Source organism: Cololabis saira, chromosome 4, assembly GCF_033807715.1.
Source record: "Cololabis saira isolate AMF1-May2022 chromosome 4, fColSai1.1, whole genome shotgun sequence".
Classification (NCBI taxonomy): Eukaryota; Metazoa; Chordata; class Actinopteri; order Beloniformes; family Belonidae; genus Cololabis; species Cololabis saira.
The window spans coordinates 216,932-242,656 of record NC_084590.1 but is presented as its reverse complement, the minus strand read 5'-3'; the positions used below and the strand labels follow the sequence as shown (position 1 = coordinate 242,656).

The 25,725-nt window shown below is 42.5% G+C and overlaps 1 protein-coding gene across 3 annotated transcripts in view; it reads left to right on the top strand.

Moving 5' to 3' along the window:
• Positions 1-21,800: 21,800 nt before the first annotated feature.
• Positions 21,801-25,725, top strand: part of LOC133442199 (ATP-binding cassette sub-family G member 4-like) — a 48,128-nt gene continuing 44,203 nt past the window's right edge. For 2 of the 3 annotated variants that reach the window (XM_061720147.1, XM_061720146.1), the window contains exon 1: positions 21,801-21,926. The gene's annotated coding sequence lies outside the window, so the exon portion shown is untranslated. The remainder of the gene's footprint in view (positions 21,927-25,725) is intronic. The other variant, XM_061720148.1, reaches the window with a different exon arrangement.

The window sequence follows — 25,725 nt, the reverse complement described above, 5'->3', positions numbered from 1 at the left end:
CCACGGTAGCACATACACAATGAATGGGAAAGCTGGCAGTGGACTGCGCTTTGCGCCCTGTGAAAGGGTTGTTCTTCCCGGGGTACGGAAGAGGAAACTCCTTCCGCGTTCAGTTCTGACCAATGAGAGAACAGTTGGTTGGGGCATGGCATTTGTTAACAGCTTTGAACCGCTACAGACGGTTGCCCTGTATCGATTTAGCCCCTGAATCGGAACAAAACAAACAGGCCAAAGGTCTGAAAGCACCCTAAGATGGCTGGAATAGTACATTGAGGATTGGTTATAAGTAAAATTTTGCTATACGCATTATCATCCGCATATAGCGAAGTTTTACGTATTGTTTCTTTAGTACTGTATCCGTGTATAAGAGGGTTGGATTGAATTATTTGGCCAAGCGGCTCTAGGGCTAAGGCAAAAAGCAGCGGGGATAAAGCCTTCTCAGCATCAAGAGAGAGGACAGCTAAGTCAGATGTCCTCTCTCTCTGGGAGTAAATTACATTGAAAAGGCGTCGTAAATTAAAGAAGCAATGTCTGTTTGGTATGAACCCAGTCTGATCGGGGTGTATAAGTTTACCAATTAGTGAGTTCAGTCTTCTGGCCAAAGTTTTAGCTAGTATTGTCAGGATTTGACATTTTCCTGTTTTATTTTGAAAGCTCATGTCTTTGTGTTTAAGTTCTGTCTTGACATTCCTGTTTCCCGTCTACCTTGATCGTCTGCACCGGTGTCTCGTTAACCTTTGTGTATATCTAGTCTTCTCTTTCCCCTGCTTCTTGTTGGTCCATCCTGTTCCTCCTCCATGTTTTCCATGTCATGTTTTTTTTAGATTTTGGATTCTTGTTTCAAGTCCTGGTTTCGTATCCTGCTTAGCATCGTTTTTGGTTAAGTTTTTGTGAATAAGTCACACAGTTTTTGGGAACTCCTGCCGCCTGCTGTCCTGCATCTGGGTCCTCACTAAAACCTTCCTGACAGAACGGACCAGCCAGGATGGACCCTCCAGGAGAGCGGATATCCCTTTGGGAATTTTTCCGCCAGGAGGCAGAGAAGACCATGCCGCGGTTCAGGGAGGAGGAGTCCCCCTTCTGGGGAACGCGCCTGGCTTTCGGTGGGCCCAAGAGCATTCAGGCGGTGTTCCCGGACCCACCTTGCCCTGTTGCAGTTCCTGTTCCTGTTTCGGCGGTGGGCCCGGACGCATCAGTTCTTGCTCCAGTGATGGTCCCGAATGCCCCTCAGCCAGCGCCGATGACCCGGTGTCCCCCCGAGCCTGTGCCGAGGACCCGGTGTCCCCCGAGCCTGTGCCGAGGATCCGGTGTCCCCCCGAGCCTGTGCCGAGGACCCCGTGTCCCCCCGAGCCTGTGCCAAGGACCCGGTGTCCCCCCGAGCCTGTGCCGAGGACCCGGTGTCCCCCGAGCCTGCAATGGGAATGTCAGGATTTTCCATTTTCCTGTTTTATTTTGAAAGCCCATGGGTTTGTGTTAGAGTTATGTCTTGACCTTCCTGTTTCCCGTCTGCCCTGATCGTCTGCACCTGTGTCTCTTTAACCTTTGTGTATATCTAGTCTTGTCTTCCCCTGCTCCTTGCTGGTCCGTCCTGTTTGCCCGACCATGTTTTCCATGTCATGTTTTTGTAGATTTTGGATTCTTGTTTCAAGTCCTGGTTTTGTATCCTGCTTAGCAGCGTTTTTGGTTTAGTTTTTGGGAACTCCTGCCTCCTGCTCTCCTGCATCTGGGTTCTCACTAAAACCTTCCTGACAAGTATCTTTGGATCATACGTCAACAGTGATATCGGTTTATAGCTACCCACTTCTTCAGGGTCCTTACTCTTTTTCGGTATTACTATTATAGTGACTTCGCTCATAGTGGGAGGCAGTGTGTTATCTAAAATTGCCTGGGTGTACATTTTTAACAAATAAGGTGACAAGAGATCACTGAACTCTTTATAAAATCAAATTTTCAGTGAATTGATTGCATCCTGTGTATCTAGAATTAACATATCTGCGTTGAGGACATCTTTCTCATTCTGGATGGAAGATTACAACTGTCTAAAAATGTCTGTATAATAGAGTCATCTTTTACCGCTCTAGATGAATATAGTGATTCATAAAATTGTTTAAATCTGTGATGTCTTTTTGAGATGTTAAAATATGCTCATCTTCTGATTTCACTTTGCTAACTGTACAGTCACTTTCCATTTTCCTTAATTGTCTTGCCAATAACTTGTGGTGTTTCTCACCAAACTCCAAATATTTTCATTGCATAAAAATGAATTTGCTGGTAATAAGATCTGAGAGCAATTTGTATCTTAGGGAGATAATTTTTTTATGCATTTCTGTAGAAGGGTGTGCAGCATTATCTTTATCCAAACGATTAATTTGTTGCTCTATCAGTTTTTCTCAATCCTGGTCCTCGTGGGCCCCTGTCCTGTATGACTTAGATGCTACCCTGCTTCAGCACACCGTGATACAAGTACCTGTGTCATCAACAGAATTGTGCAGACCTTGATAACAAGCTAATGAGGACCATTAATTAGAATCAGGTGTGTTGGTGCAGGGAAACATCTAAAACATGCAGGACAGGGGCCCACGAGGACCACGACTGAGAGTTTCGGGAAGGTCATTCACTTCAAGGAAAAATGAAATCTAAAAGTCACTCTCAGTTTTGCGGGGTATAAAAGTCTCTATCGACCTCCTGGCTTGTCCCGAAGTAACTCCCTGGCTCTGTTAAATGCTGCTCTGCGTTTTGCGACCTCGGGGGTGAAATCAGGGAAAATGCGGATCCTCTGCCCCTGGTAGAAGACCTCCTTCAGGGTTGTGGCTCTCCGGAGCACCGTTGTCACGTCGCGGAAATAGTGGAGTCACACTACCAGTGCACGAGGAGGTTCTGTATCACCTGGCCGCCTTCGTAGAGCTATATGAGCGTGGTCCACAAGCGGTGCATCATCCAAAGACAGTACGTCTTTCAGGAGCCGCGAAACAAATGTATTTATCTCCGCGCCTTTCTCGGCCCCCTCTTTTAACATTGCAATCCGCACATTTTGTCGTCTGGACCGCCCTTCAAGATCCATCCACTTCTGTGCGAAGACGTTTAACCTCTGATGGTAGCGTATGGCATCTGGTGAGTGTGTGGCTGTGCACTCTAGCTCCGTAATGGTTCCGCTATGTTGGTCACTCGATATTTGCAAGGCTTGGATGGTACTCTGAGTCTCGATTTTAAAAGCAGACAGTTCTCCCCTAATCGCGATGGTTACTTCATCAATGCAAGTGTCTTCTGGCAAATTTCGGCCTTGGTGGCTTGTATGTTCGTACGCAGCACGTTGATAGCTTCCAAGATAGTAGCATCATCCGACAGGTTGCTAGCTTCAGGAGAGTGGGCCCTGTCTCTTTCAGTTACTTGTCCTTGGAGGAGTGCATTCTCAAACTTGCCTTCAATCCTGTCCTGGCACGTTAAATAAAGTTTAGACTATCCCTTGTCATAAATTCCTAGTTGTCCCGTGTTAAAATAGTGCTAAATACATTTAAAGTGTGCAGGAGCTGAGGGGAAACACGACCTACAGCTTCATTGCTCACTAGCGCCCCCCGGGGTCTCTCTTTTAGGTAGAGCTGAGAGGCTTTGCTGTTGTAGTAGCAACATTGTTATTTCGTTTTGCTTCATCATTACGCCAAGAACATCATTTCTGGGTTCCAGATCCATTGCGTTAAATCCTGGTTGTTCATGTGAATCCTGCGTGTTGAATGAGGGGTTCACAGGGAGTTGCACTTGGTCTTGTTCAAGTGAAGTTATATTTATGTTCGTATTTGTATTTGTTTCGATTTGTTTTGGAATAAATTCATCTACATCAACATTAAGTAACTGCTTATATTGTGTCTTTTCAAAATATGATGTCATCCCATTAGAAACCTTTGCTGCCCCTTTTCCACTTGTTGTTCTTCGTATCTTGAGAATCTCAAGCTTTGCCATTTTTTTCTACAATTTCAGTGTTCAGTTTGAGTTCTTCTCTCTTTTTGCACAGGAGTTGCTCCACTTCTTCCAAAGCGTGCTTTTCCTTTAATAATATTTGCCTCATGCTTAAGGCTGCCAGCTCAGCTTCTGCCTTTAAACGTATGGAAGAAGTTGAAGAGCTCTCTGACTGAAGTGTTTTGTGGCTTCCAACATTTAAAACACTGTCACTTGGTTTAATGTCATCCTCAATTTGATTTTCTTCATTCATTTCCACAGATTGTAATGGAGTTTCTGATGAATCCGGGTGCTCCTGAGAGGTTTTTTGTTCACTTTCAAAAATCAATTTTTGAGTGCCTTTTTTAAATGTATTGCTGTAATTCATGATACTTGAAAACCATTCCTTTTGTTTAATGAGTTCATCTTCAGGAAGTAAAGGCAACAGTCCATTGTGTGTAGTTGTAGCATTTTCACACAGTGTGTTTAATTTTTTCAATTCAATTTTATTTGTATAGCGTCTAATACAACAAAAGTTGTCTCTAGTGGTGTTTCAAGAGACCCAGAACATGACCTCCAGAACATGACTTTCTATCTCATAATTTCGATTCGGGGGGCTCAAAAATATTTCCAATTCCCCAAGGGGGGCCTGACTGAAAAAGTTTGAAAACCACTGGCCTAGTGGATCATGTCGGTGCACAACTGCAGCATCGGCCTATAGCAGCATATCTACCACAAAGCTAAGTTTGAGACTAACTATTATAGTCTTGTTCTAATTGTTTTTAACCCTTTATAGGGCACTCATTGAAATACTTGGAAATGTACAATTTCAACCCTAGAGTGTTATTGGGGGCTACTACCAGAGCATTTTTCATTTTTTTTTTATTCTTGATGCAAATCAAGGTCAAAGAAGTTACCATATATGGTTCCTTGCCCATCGCGAGTAACATTGTATCTAACACTGATGTTACCATACAGTATATGGTTACTTGCCCATTGTGGGTGAAATTGTACCCATACATTGGATATGTACAAAAATACAAAAAACACATAAAAAATAACATTTATGATACTCTCTTCATAGAGATATTAGAACTTTTATCTATAAATGGTACAACTTGACTTATAGGGCTTCTCTTTTTCTCCATCCATATATTTCGTCCAATCAGTCCAATCACCTCCTGACCCTCTCTCTCCACCAGCAGCATGCAAGTTGACCATGCCATTGACCATCCCACAGAACAAGAAGTGAAGAATAGCATTAGAATTAATGGTGGTACTGATATTATGCTATACAAATCTGTGGCAACATCCAATGCAACATCCAATATTGTCTTACCTTATAATGCGCTATTTGTAAAACGAAAACAGCCAAAGTATGACTTACTAGTTTCAACGGGCATATGTCTACAAAAGGACACTGTGACTTGAACTAGTTTGACCATAAGGGGGTGTATTTGTAAAAAGAATACACAAAGTATGGCTTACTAGAGTATCCGTCTATAAAAGGTTCCTCAGTCACTTGCACTAGTTTTACCACACAGGGGCGTATGATCATATATGGGATCACCATTATTCATGCTAACTATTTCATTAATTTCACTAATTCTGCACAAACAACACTTATCTCATCAGTTAGCACCATCATTCAAACACATACTGTGTGAGTGTCATCAATTTACCATGGTTAGTTTCAGCTTTCTGAACGTTTGTGTGAAAGAAGGTAGGAGCAAAAATGTGAATTTTCCCCTTCTTGAAAATCAATGAAGTTCCCGCTTCTCCAGGGCACTGCTGATTGGTCAGATGCCATGATGACACTGTCTGTGACAAAGCATGATCCGTGCTGATTGGCAGGATTAACTCATATGACTTCAAGACCTCACTGAGAAGTGTGGGGAAAGTAGTTTTTCATGTCCACGGAAATTACCGTATATGGTTACTCGCCCTATAAAGGGTTAAGTTTAGTTTTAAAGATGGAGGTGGTGTCAGCCTCCTTAACCCAGATTGGAAGTTGGTTCCATAGTAATGGTGCCTGATAGCAGAACGCCCGCCCTCCAAATCTACATTTGGAACTACGAGTAAACCTGCACTCCGAGAACAGAGAGCTCTACCAGGAACATAAAGCACTATCAGGTCTTGCAAATAATGCAGAGCTGAGCCGTTTTGAGCTTTATACGCAAGTAATACAATTTTAAATTGGATTCTGAATTTTACGGGTAGCCAATGGAGCGACGCTAACCCTGGAGAGACGTGGTCTCTCCTGCTGATTCCTGTCAGTACTCGTGCTGCTGCATTTTGGATCAGCTGGAACCTATTCAGCAAATTACTTGGAAATCCTGTAAATAACACTTTACAGTAATCTAGTCTAGAAGATACAAACGCATGAACTAGTTTTTCTGCATCACTCTGCAAGAGGATTTTCCTAATCTTTGCAATATTACGGAGATGGAAAAATGCTATTTTACAAACCTGATTAACATATAAATGACAAATCCTGATCGAAAACAACACCAAAGTTTCTCACAGTTGCACTGGAAGCCATTGCAACACCATCTAGTCCCTTCCTAAGATGCTCTGGACCAAGAATGATAACCTCTGTTTTATCTGAATTTAGAAGGAAATAAATTGCTGGACATCCAGTCCTTGATGTATCTAAGACAGTGGTTTTCAAACTTTTTCAGTTAGGCCCCCTTTGGGAAATTGGAAATATTTTCAAGCCCCCCCCCCTATTGTATTTTATGAACATATATTAATTTACATGAACTCCTATTTGTACTGCAGGTTGCAAATAATCACATCACTATTCAATTCCTATTCCACACTCTATCAATGACACTGTACTGTACAAACATTACTCTACTAATAGTAAGACACAAAACCCAACTATAATTTTATATTGTATTATTAATTGAACATGAACAAACGTGCTTGTATTTGCAAATGATTCGGTTACACTGTGAAATAATTAGAATAGTAAAATAATAATAATATAACTTTATTTGTATAGCACTTTCTCAATTCAAATACCAACCAACAATTATGATACTAACAATAACAACTAATAATTGAAACGAGGCCTTCTGCCCTGAGTATTCATTTTTTATTTTATGAACATATATTAATTTTCATGAACTCCTATTTGTACTGCAGGTTGCAAATAATCACATCACTATTCAATTCCTATTCCACACTCTATCAATGACTTGTGTGTGCTTGCTTTTGTTGGGTCCAAATCAACATTACATAAATTCATAATGAGGAAAGACACAAAGACTACCTTGGAATGGGTTTTTAGCGCACTCCTGCAGGAGGGGGGAGAGCAACAGGAGTGCAGAGCAACGTAGCCCTCATTGAGAACTCCTGAGCCTTCCCCAAGATCCTCCCTCTAGAAGATGCTTTTATTAAGAAACTTTGACAGGAATTGATCATATAAGGACAATGCATAGTAAACAGTAGACAGTAGACATTGGGTAGTGGACAATGGGTGGAAGTGATAACATTTGATTGAGTACTGACATTACAGTGGTCAACTGTCACAGGACAGTAGTCAGCTGTCACTAGGTCAGTTCAAAACCTAGTAGATCAGGAAGTGGCTGATGTGGCTTCTGTTAGCCACGCATGTGACAGTTTCACAATGACAAAACAAGTTCAAAGGTTGATTTACCTCACATTTCCCTCCTCTTGTCAATTTGAAACTTCAACTAAAATCCGTCCATTAGGCGTAGAATAATAGCCTCATAAACATTTAAGGTCAAACATTTAAGAAATAGCTAGGGCTTATCGCGTAATTATATGTCAAGGGAGAGGCGAAAACCCGATTATATGGGGCAAAATTCCTCTCCGACCCTCCTAGTGAGCAATCACTCTGGCCAAGACACATAAAAGCTTAAAACATTTCACAGTAAACAAAATGAAACAATCTATACTCCAGTGTTATCATAAACAGGTTGTCCTCATTTAGAGTTTGATGGAGTTGTTGGCAATACTGGACTAACTTCCTTAGTCCAGTGGATGGTTGGATGGTTCTTTGGATCATTGCACTTAGACACAGAATGATACACACAGAACAGTACAATGACAGTAATAATCGAAATCATAATCTAGCCATTATGTCAGTCCAGGGGCCGGAAGTCAGCCAGGACCCAAAAGTGGTCTCATGCTGAGCGTCTGTCTTCTGACACAACTTTGGCTAACTGACATAATTCGGCTATAGCTTTGGTAACATTCAGCTTCAGTTTATGAACGTACATCAGTGTAATCATAGTACAACACAGCAATGCAAGTAAAGAGTTTAAGGAACAATTCCTAACATGTCAGCATGAGTCATTAGTGGAAAAGTTTCTTTCATCTCTCGGACTCCTCTCAAGTCTGTTGTCGCATGTCCGCTTGGGCTAGTCATCTTCAGGCTAGCTTTCACTGCAACTGGTAGACGCATGTAGATCGTTCAGCCATCTTTACTGCTGTCGGTGTCCTGATGTAGACCACAAAGGGGCCATCCTGACGGGGTGATGACCATGTTTTTCGTCTCACCAATCAGGATCTGGATCTGGTTTCAGCAGTTCCTGCTTAGGAGAAAGAGAGAGAGAGAGAGCAGAAATCAGCAGCCCACAAGAAGACGATTCTCATGTACAGTTCGACTAATGGCCGTCATTCAGGCCATGGCTTTCCTGAGCCTTAATTTAACAGGCCATTAGTTCACTCCAAGAACGAAATCCATATGAACAACTTCAAATGGATAGGTCCTTTCACGACACTGACCTCTCTTAGGCCTCATATTGCCTTGCATATTGTATCTGCAACATGTCGGAAAGACCCTACAAAAATTTTTTAGAGGTTATTTAGTATTTAATTCTTTGTGTACTATACTATTCATCCCTCCTGTTTGAGCTATGGGACTTCCCATGGCTCAATTTATCCACCAGGGGGAACAGGTTTTCGTGTCACCTAGAATTTGAGTTGTATTGTCAACAGAGGTGGAGGTCTCGTTGTCATCGCTGCCAGAGTCCTGACTTCTTCCCAGATAAGTAAGTGGTTCTCCCACTTCTTGACCTTTGCACCCTGGCAAGTCGGCAGTCTGACTTAATGATTTTCTAGGGTCGGTTATCTCTATGTCCCAGAGAGATCCCCCAGATCCCCCCTCCCATCACCTTAGATTTAGAAGGGGGCAAAACCTGTTAAATTCTGTCTCCTATCTCAAGGACCACAGAACTCTCTTCATTCCAAAATTTTCGTATTTCAATGCCAAGTGTGTTATGGTTTTATGAAAGTAATAACACACAAGTTAACATCACGGTCCAGTGACCAAACGGTTAGTCACATAACGGTCCTGGCTGTTCAGACTCGGATGCCTCACAGACACAACTGTCTGTGCAGCAACTTTCATGCAACGTTAAACACTAGTCCTCAGTGAACTTATATATATATATATATACAAACAACTCATGGTTACAAAACCCTCTCCACACTGATCACATCTGGTGTGCACTCAGTTCCACGGGTTTGTTTCTTCTCCACACATTCCTTTCCTGTGTAAAATGTCACTGACTGACATGCAAATGACAATAGGCTCATGAACACGCCTCACTCCACTGTATCCAAAACACAGCAGCGCCCATTTCACGGGACGAAACTAGGGCTGAAACGATTCCTCGAATAATTTGAGTAATTCGATTACAAAAAATGATCGAGGAATTTTCTCTGCCTCGAGGAATCGTTTAATTTCACCATCTCAAAGCCTCGTATTAGATGGCAGTGATGCACCAGACTGATACCGAGGGCCTTCACCATCAGTCGAACCTGACAATTTACCCTCTTGAATTAAGCTTAGCTTTCTATGCTGCAATTCCAACTTATCCCTCTCAGTCTTTTGCCTCATCTCTTCCAAAGCCAGTTCTAGCTGCCATTCATGTTTTTGCTTTAACAACAAAAGTTCCTTTTGTTGCTCAAAACAGTATCTGCAGAAACTGAAAAACGAGTCCCCACACCAGGTTTAAGAATTCCTTTCTCCAACAAACCTGCCTTCACACTGACTTTAACAGACTCCTTTAATTTTCTATCTGCTACCTCAAGCTCATACTTCTCAGCAATTAGCAGCAACTGGTCCTTAGTACACTGATCTAATAGTACTGCTGACGGTGAATCAACAAATTCATCCACTACAGATGCCATGCTACACTATCTACACAAAGTGACAAAGAAAAAATAAATAAATCAATACTTTAAGTGTTGGAACCACAAACAAAGCCTGGGGGAAAAAATAAACAAGGAAAAAAGGTAAACCCAAAAGTAAAGAACCAAAAGGAGATGGAGATTCCGGCCAAAAAGAACAAAAGAGGGGTAAGCACAGGGCCAGCCACGCAATGGGCCGTCGGACCATGCACTTTCCCCACTAAAGAAAAACCAGGTAAATCTATAACCTTAAACAAAACTGACAAAACAGGACTACCGGCAATCTCCAACTCAAACTAAAATAAGAATACTCTGCCAATATGGACAGAGGAAAACACTCCTTCCCCAAGACCAGTCTCAAAGTTCCAACCCTCACCTTATTTATTGCAACCAAAGCATTACAAACCACAAAAACAAAACTTAAGGACAAATGCTCTCCTACTCCTAAACTCCACCGACCAAAACCTCCTTCAAAACTGAAAATCAGAAAGAGAAGAATCACATGTGGAACTCCCAACACTGGCACCTAACTAATTGGCTTCAACAAGTGCTACTAATAAGCCACTCTGAAACCAAATAACTTCAAATACAACTACGGCCAAACTAAAATTCCTAACAGGAACACAAACCATATGCCAGCATCAAAAACCAATAGTCAGACCAAAGGACGAGCCCCCATTTTGTCACACACCGGGCCAGTTAGTGACAAAGAGGGAGTCCACACATGAGTCACCAAATTCAAAAATGTAATTTATTATAGTAAATGTAGGTTTAAATGTAGCCCTGTTAAATCGACCCAGAGTCTACGCCGCAGCCTACACCACTCTCTGGCGAGGGCAGAGAGCGCCGGTCCGGCTGGCGGTGCTGCGCTGCCATGCAGGCTCTTTTGCCACGGCTACGCCGTAGGGTACGCAGCGACGTGCACCATTCTACGTTGTTGTAACGCAGAACCATAAATCAGCCCTTACCCAGTACATAAACCTCTGTTCCCGCCACAGTTTTAATTAAAAGAAAAGGCAGAAAATGTCAGACAAATAAAAACGTCCATCCATCCATTATCTATACCCGCTTTATCCCTTGCGGGGTCACGGGGGTCTGCTGGAGCCTATCCCAGCTCATTTCAGGTGAGAGGCAGGGGTTACACCCTGGACAGGTCACCAGTCCATCGCAGGGCCACCTGCGATGGACTGGTGGCCTAATAAAAACGTAATAAAGCTAAACTGGGTAGTTTTCAATTTTAGCTCTGTAATCATTCATGGATAAAACAATTAGCGCTGGTGCCTAATGTGCTCCAATACAGCAGCGCTCATCATTTTATTTTGAACACTGCCAATACTCTCACTTAAAACTTAACTAGAACTTAAAATTAGCTTGACACAAATGAAAGTTCAATTGAAACACGTGGAAAAAACACCCAACCTTTTAAGTTATGTGTGACACCAGGTGCAATGGCATTTCTAGGTTAGAAACAAGGACATTTCTTGATAAGATCCACAGCCCTTTGAGTGAAGGCAGTGAACCCGGTCAACGTATCAAGTTCAGGGTCTTCAAATGCACAGCCATGAACCCACTGTACCACATAACCTAGTCTTAGTGATGTCAATTAACATCTAACATCTTATGTATATTTATAATTTCTCTTTAACTAAACAAAAATATGTTTTATCCGATTACTCGATTAATCAATGGAATTCTCAGTAGAATACTTGATTACTAAAATATTCGATAGCTGCAGCCCTAGACGAAACACATCCTGATGAAGCTGTGAATCATCAGTATGTGACTTCAAGACAGACAAAGTAAAGACAAATTATTGATTTGTTTCACACTCATGTCACAGTCACCTTTCCATACGATTAAAACATACAAAGACCAAAAACAGTATTACAAAAGTAATCTGCAACCATTCGACAGTGAATTAACCCCATTTGACAATTCTACATCACTACACCTTCATTCAGGGCTTAGAATGATAGAAAACTATATTACTCAATTTCTCTGCCTCCTCAAGAGGGGAGTTTCTCACTTGAAACACTAAACAGAACACCCTCTGAAGCTCTTGTGTTGTAGCAGATCCAAATACAGTTATCTGTATCATTTTCCACAAAAACTTCCCCATAGAAAATTTAACACTCACCCCATGGACATCTAGTCCCCAAAATGAGAAGATCACTCCTTCTCAGGATTCCTCCAAGCCTCATCCATGCAGCTTCTCGTAGCAAGACAGGCAACATGGAGCACTTCTTACACAGACAATCTGATCTGCAGCTTGTCATGACCTTTGGCCTGCTTCAGCTTCACTCACACTCACACCCCCTGCACCATGACTGGCCCTGCAAACTCTGCAGCAGCCTCTCTCTTCTACTTCCCAATTTCCCATCAAATCACATCTCTTATACCATTCTTTTTCACAACTTTCCCATTTCTTTCTTTTCACAAGATTTTGTCACAAGCTTTAATTTCCTAGTTTTTAGGGACGTCTCCCGTAGACTAAGCATCTTTTAGAAATTATTTTAGGCATAAGTTTCAGCTTAACCACACATCTGCTATTTTAGCCAGCTATTTTTCTTAACTTTAAGTTTCTTTTAGCTCATAAGTTTCCCTTTTTGACAGTTTGGTTTTTAGCACTGATCTTTTCAGTGAACAATTGAAACTTGACTTCACAATTTTAGAGACCACAACATTGTCCATAAACAGTTTCAGTCATGAACATTAGACAAGAACATTAGACAAGACACACATTGGCCAAAACAAACATAGATAAAAAAACCAAAAACCCCATTCCAAATAGAAACCTCCTCTCGTTGGGTCCCCAGACCCGTGGGTGTTGGTGAAGTCCATGACTTCTCCACAGTGGTCCCAGACCACAGGCTATCCCCATTAGCCCCATAACCCCATCTATTAAAGTAACACATTTAAATACCCCAGGTATTTATCGAGAGGAGCATTTCTTACCCAGTCCCAGTGCCCCTCCTGGCTCGAGGAACCCCGTCACCGGGCATCGTCCTGACGCCTCAGATGTTGGGGTCCCGGGTTTCGGGCACCAAAAATGTTGGGTCCAAAACAACATTACATAAATTCATAATGAGGAAAGACACAAAGACTACCTTGGAATGGGTTTTTAGCGCACTCCTGCAGGAGGGGGGAAAGCTCAGGAGTTCTCAATGAGGGCCACACGTTGCCCTGCACTCCTGTTGCTCTTTAGGGTTAGGGTTAGGGTTAACCCTAACCCTAGCCTCATGGCGGTGGGGGGGGTGGCTGGGGAGGGCTCGGGCGGGCGGCTGTGGCTTGGGCGTCTCCGGGCCTCCCGGGGGGGCTGGGCCGTGGACGTGGGGGTCCCACCCGGAGGGCCCGACCCTGCCTGGGTGGGGGGTGGCTGTCTGCGCTGGGGGGGCATTGCTGCCTTGGTCCTCCGTCGCTGGGCGGGGGCCAAGTGCCCCTGCGGATGTGGGGACTCCGTGGCACCATTCCCAGGTATCTATGTCTTATGTTGTCAGTATGAATGGGAGGATGTTGGACCGTTTCCCCCTCCGTCTGGGGGCTCCGGCGGCGCCGGGGGCGCCCGTGGAGGTACGGTGGGGCCCTGGCCCGGCCCGGGGGGCCGCCCCCCGTCTACTGGATGGCCGGTGGGGGGACGCGGGTGTCTTATCAGGGCCGGCTTTGCTGGTCCTGCTTCCTGGCTTCGGCCTCCGCTCCCCCTCTTTCCCCCCCCTACACGATTCATACGTACATAGGCGAAGGGCGGGGGGTCCGGGTCGTGGGGGGCACCGTCCCGCGTGGCCCGGCACTCCCCGCCTCACGGTTTTAACAGCAAAATAGACACTGCACATTCAACACTTAATAAATACATTTGACAAGGACACGTAGTTCGGGAGGGGGGGGGGGTCGGTGTCCATCGATACTTGGCTCTCCCCCCTCCCTGTTTTTATGGCATTAATCACACGCACTCAACACCAGGGGCGGGAGGGGGTCCCACATCACCCGCGTTCCCTCACCGGCCTGGGTGGGGTGGGTCGGGTTACCCGGGCCTGGCGGGGCCCGCCGTGCAGCCTGGGGTGCCTTCTGGCGGTGCTGGACCCCCCCGGGGAGGGGGAAACGGTGCGTGATTGTATGTCTGTGTCGGTGAGAATGCGGTATGGAAGGGTCCTGCCATGGAGGATCTGAGCCTCCATTGGCAGGACATCAAAACTTAATAATTTATGAATATTATATTATACAAAGATGGTTATTATTATTATTATTATTAGTATTATTATTATTATTATTATTAGTATTATTATTATGTATAGTATATTATATTATTATTAGTATAGGTATCGGATAGGTGAATGGATGAATGAATGGGATGCCTGGGTCTGGGGCCCTCCGTTGTCGGGCCTGCACGGGTGTCGCCTTGTTGGGGGGTTCCCTCTCTCCGGGCCCGTCTCCGGTCCCCCCCGCTGCCTCTGCGGCGGGGCGCCCCTCTGGTCTTGGAGGGCCACTTTCGTGGGGGACGGGTGCGCCTGCCCGCGTCGGCGGCCGGGGCGGCTCTGTCTCTCCGGGCAGGCTGGCCCCCTGCCGGGTGGGGGTCGTTGGCCTGAAGGGTGAGGGCCTCCTGGCCGCGTGTCCGGCCCGGACCGGGTGGCCGGGGATTGCCTGGGTCGCGGTCCGCCGCCGCGGGATCCCTGGCTGCTTCTTCCCGCGCCGTGGGGGCCCCGCCCGCGGGCCCCCTCGGCCACCGCCGGGGGGGGGGGGGGGCTCGCAGGCGGTGGGTTGCCTCCCTCCTACTTCTCCCCTCTGTGAGGTTGCCGGTGGCCTGGGTTTCCGGGCTCTTCCGTGTCGGCCTCTGGTCTCGCGGGTGGCGGGGTTGCTCCCCCCCCCTCCCCCCCTCCCCCACTATAGATACACTTCAGGTGGAGCTTTGTTTGGTTTATTACACACACACACACACACACACACACACACACACACACACACACATATAGTCACTTAGTCACATGCATATACACACACACACACACACACACACACACACGCATGATCATATACATACACACACACACACATAGACATACACACTGGCTTGTTCACCTGCATGCTGGCTCTCTAGTTTTTGGGTTTAGGTAGCGGTAGCGATAGCTTAGCTCAGACAGCGATCAGATCTCAAGATTTAGGTCGATTGCTGTTATTGTTTTGGTTGGCTCCGTGCCGGTTTCGTGCTTTGTTTGTGTTTTTTTTTTTTTGTTGCAGATCTCCAGTGCTTGACGTGTGTCTCCGTGTGTTCCTGCTTCCTGGATTGGCAGTGGATGTCGTCACCCCCCCCACCCCAAAAAAAAAAACAAAAAAAAAAAACACTGGGTTTGTATGTGTATATTTATGTATGTGTACGCATATGTGTGCGTATATATATATATGTATATATATTAAATATAGTAATAATGCACATATATACACTTTTGGTTTCTACCGTCATGGTATCAATCAATAATATGTGTGCAGACAAGGTAGAAAAAAAAAAAAAAAAAAAAAAGCTGCTAAACCCAAACACAAAAACATAAAACAGCAAAAAAGTTACCACCAAATAAACTAAACCCAACTAATTAACTTTTAAGAAGCAGGAGGGTCCTTGCTTTCTGTTTTTTTTTTTTTTTGCTTTTTCTATAGCCCTTTTTCTCCAATACAGCCCTCCAGTGATCATATGATTGTGTCTCTGTTTCTCCACAGTACCAGTTGCCGAAATACTGCCTGTGTGATGGCGTTTTTTAGCTTTCCTTGCACTTGCTGCAAATAAGCACATCTGTCTTTCTGGTGTATTTTCTTTTTCCTTGGGCTGTGTGCTCTTCTACCTGTTTCCTACATCCGCTTTCATTGTGTGCTTGTGTCTGGGTGGATGGTGATGATAATGGTATATATGAAAGTATGTATTGTGAGCATCCAGGTGCAGCCGTCACCTGTGAGGATGCAGCCCCTGACAGGACAACGTAGCCAGGTGGCAGTTGTGACAGGTAGTGCAGCTGTGGATGTGCAGCTGTCAGTAGCAATAAAGGTGAAAGATAACACTTGATTGTTTTCATTGTAAATCCATTGTTTTGGTGCAAAATTGTATAGATTCTGTCATTGTTCAAATCCTTCTGTACGGAACTGTATATGAAGTATGCTGAGGTCCTCACCATTGTGTGAGTGTGGCAGCGTTTACTTCGGGGAGCTGGATGTTGGTCTCAATCATCAATCTACCGTGTGTTATCAGATGTGCTTGTATAAACGAGCCACCACTGTGAACCTTTTTCCCGTCACAGTGCACAGCATTTGGGCAGAGAGTGTCAGGAAGACGCTGTGAGGTTAATCAACTCTTTTGAATTAAGATTGTCATTATGAAAATAAAAAACTATCAGAATAGGAACAGAAGTCACCAGACAGGCCATTCCCTGATGGTATTTAGGTATTTAGGGCTTTGTTAACAGCTGAGCAGTGTCTTTAGACACATCTGTGCAAAGCCTCACAGAGTTCTTGTTTGTCTAGAAGGGGCTCATTTATTGACCCTTCATGTTGTTTCAAGACTTTAAGCTGACTTAAAGGTTAGCTAGGTTTAGTTGGACCATCTGATAACACGAGACCCCCATGAAGGTTGGCCTGGTGACTTCTGGTTTGTAAATAACCCAGTATCTTTAAAAACCATCTGTTCAAACCTCCAACAGAGGGTCCTGTTTTAGTTGACCCCTTGACTCTTTGTGTTTTAAGGATGTCTGTTTGTTTCTTCATACCAAGCCTCTTCAACTGAAAAGTCATGTGTGTGACCATCTGTTTTTGTCAATTGGCCATCTATACATTCACTGTTTCAAATATGGTCATTCCTGTCAGCTTACTGAATAAAAGCGCCAGCTCTGCAGAGAGCCAGTTGGGAGAGGTTTTGACGAGCTCTAAGAGAAGGGTCGTGTTGCCCTAAAAGCTCCTCAAGATTTCTCTCCAACCTTCTGCAGAAGGCCATTGAAAATCATTTCTGACAGTTTCCGGTGTCTTTTTCTAAGTTATTAATATTGTGATGACTTTTTAACCTAACAACGCCTCCACCACCCGGTTACAGTCAGGCCACTGAGCTGGACTGTGGGCCCCGATGAAAGATCTGAAAAATACAATCCCATACATACTATTAAAACACAACTTTTTTCAGTGTTATTTTGTAATGAGATATTTTGAATTGTTAATATATTTTTTAAACAGCCAAGACCTTGCTCTTGCTTAGTTTATCTACCTGTTGTAGCTCTGATGCTTCTATGGTGTTAGTTAAGTTCAGGCTTCCATCTGCCCGTCTCCTAAAACGCGACTCCACTAAATTCAAAAATAAAATAAAAAGTGTATGAATAAAATGCAACACTTGAACAATTGGAACATTAGTCACACAGACACATGTGTGTAACTGTGTCTGTTTATTAGCAAATACAAATGTAAAACTGTGTGGATTATCTCATGCTAAACAGTGAATGAATGCCTGCAAGTACCACCATGATTCCCCCAGGGGATGGAGAGTTGTAGTTTATTCACATTCTACTAATTATATACACTGTATTTACTTGCAACACTATTGTTGTTAATATTAAAAACAGGGGTTGGAAATATCTATGGTTTATAACAATGCATTGTAAAGATTTATTTCCAATTTGGAGGAAAACTCCTTTATGTTTTGTTTGATTGATCTACAAAGCCAAATCATGCTCATCTGATTTACTCCTATATCCGATTTTCAATCATTATAATTCGCCAAGGTTTGTTCATAAAAAGTTGATGATCCTTTGTTCCCTTTTTGCACTGCATTTTATTGTTTATCCGTACATAACTTTACATTCACAGGATTTAGCATCCGTCCCAAAACCACCTTTACGAGTGGTTTTGGCGTCGTTTTGACGCAGAACCATAACTCAGCCCTTACGTCACCATTAGTAGCATGTACGTTACAGAGCTATGCCACAGATCTTCATATAAAAATATATTTGCACTTACTTCTGAAACGTCCGGAAAATGTGTGGGGGGAGGATTTGCTGTAGTCGGAACAATCTTCAGGCTGGTTTTTCTGAACAGCAAACCGGAAAAAAAAAAACATCCCCAGCAGCTCCGCAGCGGGCGGAGCCTGTACTCGCTCCTGATTGGTCCATTTCTGGATATCGCCGGGACATCCAGAAATTTACCGAGCCCTGATTGGTCGGAGCTGTCAATTCTTGGTTAATTCTTGGATAGATGCAGGAACGCGATTGGCTGTCACAACCAGGAATAACCAAGAATAACCTAGATTTACAAGTGGCCAGAGGAATAACCAAGAATAACCTAGATTTACAAGTGGCCAGAGGCGCCACCGTGCCCCCATGACATTTTGACCATTCTAATGGTTGAATTAAATGATAACATCAAATTTTGATCAGCGGCCAAACCATTTTTGTGTTGGGGGTTCTTGACCACAAGGACAATTAGGAAGAAAAAAATGAACAAGCTTTTATGTAACTCAAATACTACATATTCTTTCCACAAATAGGCATATTTTGAAACATTTTGAAAAATGATTCCATAATTTAATGAGAATTGAAAAAAAAAAAAAAGAAAAAAACATTTTTATTTTTTTTTCAGTTCTCCCCCTACCCTGGGCCCGGAACAACAAACCCGTTTGTCCCCCTCTCGGTGGGCGTGCCGCCCGCACACGCAACGTGTGTTACACGGCTGGCTTGACCGCAGTCCCGCCCGCACCCGCAAAACTCTGAGAGTTCATGCCCGCACAATAATAGAGATGCAATCATTTTGTGTCCTCTCCCGTCCCGCAAGAGAAATGTCCTACACAAATCTATCTGATTTAATGTTAACATGATCATTGTGGAGCTTGATGGATAATTGACGGTTCATAGGCACCTGACCAAAAGTTAGATGCAAATCCATCATTGTCATAATCACACGTTTTTTCGCTTTTCGCTCATCAATTATGTGATTGAGGTTATAACAACGAGGCTGTGAGTGGCTCAAACACTAATAAATAACATAAAATAAACAAAGTTAACCAATGAAACAAATTAATTTAACAAATTAATCATGTGGCCATTACATTGCTGTGGAGGAAGAGAATGTTGCTGACCGATTGCAGTCCCAATCCCGTGCGTCTCTCTTCCAAAATGCGCCACAGACACTATTCGCAGTTTCTCCAAATATCTGACTTCCCTTGCTTTGTCTTTGTAAAGACCTTCTTTGAGGTTTATTTTTCACGTCATTGATTTCCACTTTGTCGCTAGACTACATCCCGATCCCGCATTGTTTTTTTTTGGCTGCCCGCTCCCACCCGCAGGAGAGTTCAAACCGCCCGCTCCCGCGAGATTTGCGTTGGGTCCCGCGGGACCCAGCGGGACCTAATCCCAATGCAACCCTCTAGTTTACAGCTCCGCTCTGTCTTCCCGCGCCCCCCCCTGCACCCCACAGTTTGAAAACTGCTGCTCTAAGACATGCCTGAAGTTTAGCTAACGGTTCTGTTTCATCTGGCTTCATAGACAAATAGAGCTGCGTACCAGCATAGCAAGGAAAGTGTATGCCGTGATTCTGGATTATACTTCCCAATGGCTGCATGTATAAACTGAACAAGATTGGCCCTATCACTGAACCCCCACCATAACAGACCCTTGACTGTTCTGAAGAAACTTCATGTACATGAACAAACTAGAACCTGTCAGATAGATACGATTTAAACCAACGTAGAGCTGTCCCTTTAATCCCAACAACATGCTCTAACCTGTGCAGCAAAATGCTAATCTACAGTGTCAAAAGCAGCACTGACGTCCAGTAGAACCAGTATGGACACTAATCCCTTATCTGAGGTCCAGTAGAACCAGTATGGACACTAATCCCTTATCTGAGGTCCAGTAGATCCAGTATGGACACTAATCCCTTATCTGAGGTCCAGTAGAACCAGTATGGACACCAGAGGTGAGTAGAGTAGCCAAAGATTGTATTCAAGTAAAAGTACTGTTACTTCAGAATAATATGACTCAAGTAGAAGTAAAAAGTAGTCATCCAAATAATTACTTGAGTAAAAGTAAAAAAGTACTTGGTGAAAAAACTACTCAAGTACTGAGTAACTGTTGAGTAACGCCTGATTAATTTTTTTAACACAACCATTCAAACAGACAAAAGTACAAAATAATCATCTTCAGGCAAATTAAATCAATAAAATAATAAAATAAATTAAAATTAATAAAAAAATGGCTTGAATTAAAATAATCTTAAAGTAAATTCAAGTACTTATATAAATAAATAAAATAACAGAATAAGAAATAAATTAAGCACAAGTAGCACAAAAAAATCCTTTGTACTTTTCTTTTTTAACCAGGCAGAACTAGAACAAGCCCATGAACTCATAGAAACTCTGTGTGTGTTTGAGTCTGTGTAAATGTGACAAAACATGCAAAAACAAACATTTTTCCCAAACAATCCCCTAGTGATGTCATGAGATTGACGCGTACGCGGATAAAAGGGATAAAAGTAACAGCTCAACGTAGCCTAATGTAGCGGAGTAAGAGGAACAGTTGCTTCTTCACAAATCTACTCAAGTAAAAGTCAAAAGTATAGTGATTCAAAACTACTCCTAAAAGTACAACATTTACCAAAACTTACTCAAGTAAATGTAACTCGTTACTACCCACCTCTGATGGATACTAATCTCTTATCTGAGGCCATAAGAAAGTTGAAGTTCTCCATACATTGTTTCACTTCCGACACATTTTCTCTTGTTTCATGAGCTCTTTCATTTGTGGTATCAAACCTTATATTTGATCAACTACACGTTTGTGTTCTTTTTGCAGTATTTCAACTTTATGCATCCAACCCTTTTCAATGAGTGAACATATTATTGATTATCTCAACAAGGCAGCATCAACGTTCCTCCTTGAAAACATCAAAGCTTCCATAGCCCATAGCAACAAAGTGCAGACGTCTTTCAGCGCACGGAGCGCACATAATGCCCAGACAACGCATATCCGACCAGCTTTTATTCATTCAACTGTTCCTTAAGGAGACACTTCGACGTGATGCAATCTGGATTCCTTCCTTCCTGTATACACATATACATATATATAGCAAGCAGCAAGAAGATCCCCGGTTCGACTCCCAGGTCCGGCAGGTGTGGAGTTTGCATGTTCTCCCCGTGCTTGCGTGGGTTCCCTCCGGGTACTCCGGTTTCCTCCCACATTCCAAAAACATGCATAGTAGGTTCATTAATGATTCTAAATTGCCCGTTGGTGTGAGTGTGTCTGGTTGTGTGTTACTTTTTTATTTTTTTATTTTTTTTTAATTTAAAATTTTATCAGTGCTCCTACAGGGTGCACACCGAGAAACATGGCCTCCCAAGGACAAAAAGGATAAGATTTACTCTATTGCTACTGTACATGGATGCATGTCTTCATCTACATTATGGTTAGATATTATTCAACAAATATTGGATGAAAATTATGCAAATTTAACTTAAACTTTAAACTGTAAATTCCTCATTTGCATTCAAGTGCATATAATTACGTCAGTGGTTGGAATGTTACAAAAGCCATATATAACTGATGTTCTGAAGGAAATTTGATCTCATATTGAATCTATTAAAATAAGGTAGGTAGTTCAGTGTCTCCCATTCCTCCCTAAACACACATCCCCCAACCTGCCCAATAGTATACAGCTGCAGGCTCGGAGGCAACGCCCTCCAGTGCAACTGTGACGGTCCAGAGACGCTGTAGAGGCGGCAGAGCGCTTCACGGTGGTGAAAGAGCAGCAGCAGTTGGAGAATAAACGCATCTGAGTGACTCTGAGGGACGACAGCCAGATTTCCCTTGATGCCGGAAAATGTAAGCTCTGTGATTCTCTAGTTCACCACTTTTATCAGGTCTTCGCTGGTCTTTGCTCCATATTACTTGTATAATCTTTATAGCGGCCGTCCTACTGTACATGTTCATACACTACTTTTCACTTCTCAGGTTTCTTTGACAAACTATCAAACACTGTCAAATAATTATTTTTTTTTGCATATATGCTAGTATAAACATTGTTTTAAAATATTTTAATTTCAATTTTAAAACTTTTTATGTCGTGTTTAATGGTATAAAGGTCTGTATTCACTCACACAAATGCAGCAAGTTAATACAGTTAAACTAAACCAAGATCATTTATTTTTACTTCAATTGGGCTAATTTCCACTACAACAATAGACCTGTATTGAGAACAGTTCAACATAATTAAAAACTTTTTTTTATTTACTTTTTGTTTTAACATTCTAGTCATTTTGATCACTAGTCGTAATTTCAACACTGTTAAAACGTTATGTCAGTTTAGTCTATAGCTATTTCTAGCAGCAAATCCTGCCATCCACGTGACTAGGCTACTCCAAACCTTCTCTCTACATGTATAAAAGATATCAGTTTTAAAAGAAGATATCCACTTTAACATGTTTAATAATATAAAGTTCCATATTTACTCCATCCTAGTGTAATGGAAAAATAAAGTGGAAGAGATAAACCATGTAATTAACTTAAATTATCACTAAATGCTCTAATTTAAACATTCCTAAATGTCAACCTTAATTAAGGTTTTCCTTATTAAGGTTTCTCTCTAACAAACTCAGGAATTTGTGAATCTGTGTGGGAGATGGTGAAGTTGACCAGGCTCTGCAGGTCCTGGGAGAGCTCAGCTGGCCATCCTTGTGGAGATTGGTCGGCTAGGCAGAGCACCGGTGTTGGCGGAGAGTTGAATCTGAATCAGGAGTGTTTTGGAGGTGACCACCATCTAAAGCACGTAGGCGACTGGGACCTGAGGGACAGGGTTGAAAAACACTGCTCTAGCTTACTGGCCCCAGTTAGCAGCCTGGAGGTAGCTGCTGCCAGCTGCTTCACCAGGAACCCTCTCTAATTAAGCCATTCTGTTAGAATAATTAAAAGAACAACAAGCCAGATTATGGTTATATCAAAAATGATTATTCTGTTCGATCTTTGTTCATAGATCAGAAGTCAAGTTAAGTATTAATAGCTAAAGTGATGACAACTGGCAGCATAAACAGCAACAGAGCTATCAAAGAGATGAAAAACTGTGCAACAATTTGTGGTTCATTATAATTTGAACTGACGAGGTAAAAAAAATCATCATCCACGTACAATGTTCATAGATGTGAAGTGTAGTAATGGAGATCAAAACCATTTTTTGCACCAGGTTGTATGCATGTTTTTTTAAAGGGATTGTGACATGAAAAACACATTTTTCTTGATTTTTTGTGTTTTGTTGGGTGTCTTGACATCAATTACACCCAAAAAACAACAAACTTTTAACATTCAGTGTATTGTGTGCTTTCTGGGATTTTCCGCATAACTATGCAAAAACGGCGCATGTGGTTTGGTGGCGGATCGTTACGTAACGATCCGCTAAATCACCGCCCCCTCCACCCAGCTCCCTGCCTCCTCTCCTCTCAGCGCACCATAAAGGCTGATTTATGGTTCCGCGTTACACCGACGCAGAGCCTACGGCGTAAGGTTACGCGGCGACGCGCACCATACGCTGAACCCTACGGCGTAGGCTCTGCGTCGATTTAACGCGGAACCATAAATGAAGCTTAACAAGGAGCTGTTTAGAGCCTCTTTTGTTCTAATCACCGGAGGAAAACTGCTAAGAAGACCCGCGGCCACTGACTGGACTTAAGATAAGGGGAAGATAAGGGGACAGTGCTGCTTGCATGCCTTTATTTTTATGATTGTTTGCTGTGGTTCGCCCTCCTGCTTTTCCGTGCATGCTTCGCCTCTCGCTCTCCGACGCCGCTGTGAGCGTATGGCTGGAGGAGGAGGAGGTTTGGAGGAGGAGCGGAGCAATGATTGACAGGAAAGGGGGGAAAGGAAGCATTTTTCACGGCGCAAAAAAACACTGTAATAAAAAGCCAGGAAAAGAGTACTAGAGTGAAGTTTTTCTTGTTACACTCTTTTAGACACATTTGAGGGATGTTGGCCAAGACTTTTAATAGTGTTAAAAGCATGTTAAAAATGATGTCACAATACCTTTAACAACGGGGTCAGTGGAGACAGACTCAGTTTTGGAGCTTGCCCCTAGTGGTCAGCAGAAGAACACTTTGTGCACTTTGCATTGGCATCAGTTTAGCAACTCTATTGTCACTCTTTGGTTTTAGTGTAGAAATGATTAACATCAATGAAAAAAATACTAAAAGATTTTACACAACAGTGTAAAAAAACCTATAGTTTGCATAAAGCAAAACAAATTACTTTTGTTCACTTTAAAATATCAATCGCAACTTCATTTGACGGAATATTTGTTTACTCTTATGACGCATCTTCTAGCTGCAGTGATCATCCATTATTGGGCAAATTCAGACACAGTAAGTTCTTCTTTGTCATGGTCGGACAGTTGTGTATCACTTACAGTTCAATGTCACATATCAACAACAATGAAACTAGCACAGAGCGAGCCACAGGACACATCATAAGGACAGAAAGATGCTCAAGAAGGTAATAATGGAAGAGAAAATGAGCAAGTGAGCAAGGGAGTACAAAAGTAATCATTTGATTGCATTGTATAAGCGTCCACACCTTCCCCGCCAATATGATTGTGTCTACTGCTGTGAATAATCAACTAGCTGATGGATTGTTATGCAAAAAACAAAAACAAAAGTCAATCAAATCTGTATGAGAAAAGCAGTTTTGAATTATTCTTAGCGATTTGTACCGTACCAAGCAAGGTTATTGAGTTTGCATGCTTATGACGAAACCCATTTTTATTCTTAAAAAGTTTCTTGATTTATTTAATTCCATCTTAATTGCTAGGCAGACTATATTTTCAATGCAAGTATCATCCGAAAATCAAGAAATAAAGCTAATTATGTGATAAGTTTGACAAACAAAGAAGCCTTTTAGCCCTTTTCACACAGCATGTTCAAAAGGCACATCCCTGTGTCATCTGTAAGCCACCTGAGGTGGAAATGTGGGGGTCACCACATTTAAGATGAATGTACAGCTGAAAGACTTGAGTTCACACCTAAAATATACGTATATATGCAAGACCATTTACAAAGGATTTAAATTCAGAAACCATTTCTTAAATTATTTGCAAGTCTTTATAACAAACTCATTACACTTTTCTGATGACTATGTTCTGGAGGAACTGCAGTCAGCTGAGAGAAAAATTCCCATACTGATGTTGTACAGTGAAATGCAACAAAACATTAGAAATAAACTTTAAAAGTACGGTGTGAAAAAAACTGTGAGGTTAAAAGAAAAACGGTTTACCAGGTTATGAGTTTATGTAGTTTGAATTCAAAGTACAGATGTGTTTCGAGAATACTTAAGAAATAAAAGCCTTTTATATTTGTGATATTTCCTACACAATAAAATCTGGTTTTCATTATATTCAGTTCAGCTTTGAACAGTAAGGTCATAACAGAAGTTGGGGTAAAGGTTTCTCACAGCTGCATTTTTTCTCACTGGTTAAATATATCGGTGTTTACATGAGTAGCTTTTCAAATATCCATTCCATCTTCTAATACCTGTAGTTAAAGAGGTTTACTAGTTGTAGGTGAATTGGTGACACCAAACAGAGCTAAAACTCCAGAAGGAGTTGGATGGTCCTCCCTCTCAGAGAGGCGAGATTTTCACTTTT